This window comes from Tiliqua scincoides, chromosome 14 (genome assembly GCF_035046505.1).
Source record: "Tiliqua scincoides isolate rTilSci1 chromosome 14, rTilSci1.hap2, whole genome shotgun sequence".
NCBI lineage: Eukaryota > Metazoa > Chordata > Lepidosauria > Squamata > Scincidae > Tiliqua > Tiliqua scincoides.
In genome coordinates this window covers 1-2563 of record NC_089834.1, presented here as the reverse complement: position 1 = coordinate 2563, position 2563 = coordinate 1, and the positions used below count along the sequence as shown (strand labels likewise).

The window sequence follows — 2563 nt, the reverse complement described above, 5'->3', positions numbered from 1 at the left end:
TCCACCACTTCTTACAAGCCATGAAGGGTTTGTGGAACCTCCTGGTTTCAGACGTAGGAGTTTCAGAACGCCAAGTGCAAGGGAGTGGCGACAGGATGCAGGTCTCTTGTGGTCTTGTGTGCTCCCAGAGAGATCTGGCGGGCCGCAGGGAGATCCAGGAAGCTGGACTAGATGGGCCTTTAGGATTGCGCCCTAAGTCAAGTGCTAGATTGTATGGGGCAAGCCACCCAAGACTTGCCACCTGGGGCACAATCAGGAACACTGCAACACTGTCAAAAGAGAAAATAAAACTAACAAAGCAGCTCCACTTCAAAGGATGGGCACAATGGCATAAAGGCGGGCGGGGAAAAAATAAAAATTGAATTGCCACACTTGTGCCGGGGAGCAATAAGAGATGGAGCCTTTTATTCCACGGGAGAGAAAAACTGTGCCCTTCTGCCATTAGAGGAAGGGATCGTTTTTCTTGGCACACAATATTTCAGAGAAATCAGCAGTGCCTTAATTACCCCTTGATAGTCTCTCAATGAATGGGCGCTGCTAGAGAGGGGAGAGAGAGCACTACCGAAAAGGTTATCGGGGAATAATTTTTGCCATTCACGGTTATTTCTGATAATAGCCCAAAGTTCAACGGCATTCATACTGCGGCAACGGATTTCTGTAAAAGTTCATGCCGGCACTTCAAGCCCGTGTCTGCAGAAATTGTGGTCCAGGGAACTTGCTGGAGTGGGGAGGGCTGGGATCTTAGCATTCCAGGGATGTCGCAACGGAGACGCCACCGGAACGGTGGCAGGCTGAGAGCTTCTTTCCAGATTACCAAGGAGAAGACCTGGCAGTAATTACAACTTTAAATTCTCTAAGTGGTGATCTATAGTCGTAATATCACATGTATAGGCAAGAGGGGAGAGCTCTGGGCCATCGGGGAGCCGAGTGTTGGCAGAAGAATTAGATTAGTGGCGAAATGAAGGCAAGGCGGTTAAAATGAAAAATGAACCACGGGCTTAACCAGCGGCGCATGGCTGACTCGAACCTGCCGACACGTCAAACCGGGATGTATGGTCGCCCCATTCGACTCCCATTTGCTACGGGAAAGAGGGAGTTCATCTTTGGCTGCAGCGAGACACTAACGCCATCCAAATGGACCGCATCGTCATAAAAAAATTAATACGTTTCAGCGGGCGCAGGAAGACTATCAAGCCACTGTCAAGAAACTCTGACCGCAGAGCGTCAGAGTGCAGGTCCAGAGGTGTGCTGCCTTAGCCGCGCATCAAATGTGCGCATGGGCTTTAACATCAGATGATACAGAGGTTGCGCCAGGGTCCTGCGTGTGAGGCAGTCCCCTGTACCGCTGGGACAACTGGTTGACCCAGGGAATGACAGGCAGATCAGGCCAAGATACTTGCACCGCAGACCAGCACCCGACCGGTCCAAGATGCTTGCACCACAGACCAGCACACCGACTGGTCCGACTGCATGGACTGGACCGTGCACCCGACATGCAGTGGGTGGGGAGGCAGGTGAGGCAGAGCCTCCCCGCCAGAGCCCTTTGAAACGTACCGCCACCATGGGGAAGGTGCAAGTACTCACGACGCATGTGCACAGCATGGTTCCTGGTTCATCTGTACTTGTTTTAGAAGCAGAAGGGGGAATACCAGTGCCTGCTCCAGATCTGCCCATACCCACCTGCCATTTGAAGCCCCATGAGTGGGCTAGTCTTATATATCAGGAGCTTTGCCAAGCAAAAGTGTTGTCAATAATCAAAATGGCCACATCCAATGATAGGCTGAATCAGCAACTGTTACCCTGCACATGCCTGATCTCGTCTGATCTCGGAAGCTAAGCAGGGTCAGGCCTGGTTAGTACTTGGATGGGAGACCGCCTGGGAATACCGGGTGCTGAAGGCTTCTACCATAGTCTTTCCAGACTGAAGGTTGCCAACCATTTTCTGAGCTCCCTCCAGGACAGGCATGAGCAGACATTGGTTGTAGGTCCTACTAGGACACCAAGGCCCCAACAGGTGTCCAGAGTTGCCACCTGTTGAACTCCAGCCTGCTATAGACTACCCCCCTCCATCTCCCCTCCACTTCAGCTGCATAGGAGCTGGGTCCAAGAATCAGCTTAAATCAGACCTGCTGTTGACAACCTTCAGTCTCGAAAGACTATGGTATCGCGCTCTGAAAGGTGGTTCTGAAACAGCGTCTAGTGTGGCTGAAAAGGCAAATTCGGGAGTGACAATCCCTTCCACACTGGGAGCAAGTGCAGTCTGTCCCTGGTCTGTCTCCCTGGCTATGGGCCTTCCTTCTTTGCTTCAGACAGTTGGCCAAGTGTCTCTTCAAACTGGGAAAGGCCATGCTGCACAGCCTGCCTCCAAGCGGGCCGCTCGGAGGCCAGGGTTTCCCACCTGTTGAGGTCCACTCCTAAGGCCTTCAGATCCCTCTTGCAGATGTCCTTGTATCGCAGCTGTGATCTACCTGTAGGGCGCTTTCCTTGCACGAGTTCTCCATAGAGGAGATCCTTTGGGATCCGGCCATGAGCCTCCTCTTTTCACTCTTGCGAGACAACAGAC

The 2563-nt window shown here is 52.3% G+C and overlaps 1 pseudogene; it reads left to right on the top strand.

The window, feature by feature from the left end:
- Positions 1 to 1781: 1781 nt before the first annotated feature.
- On the top strand, positions 1782 to 1901 carry LOC136634594 (5S ribosomal RNA; annotated as a pseudogene).
- The last annotated feature ends 662 nt before the right edge of the window (positions 1902 to 2563 follow it).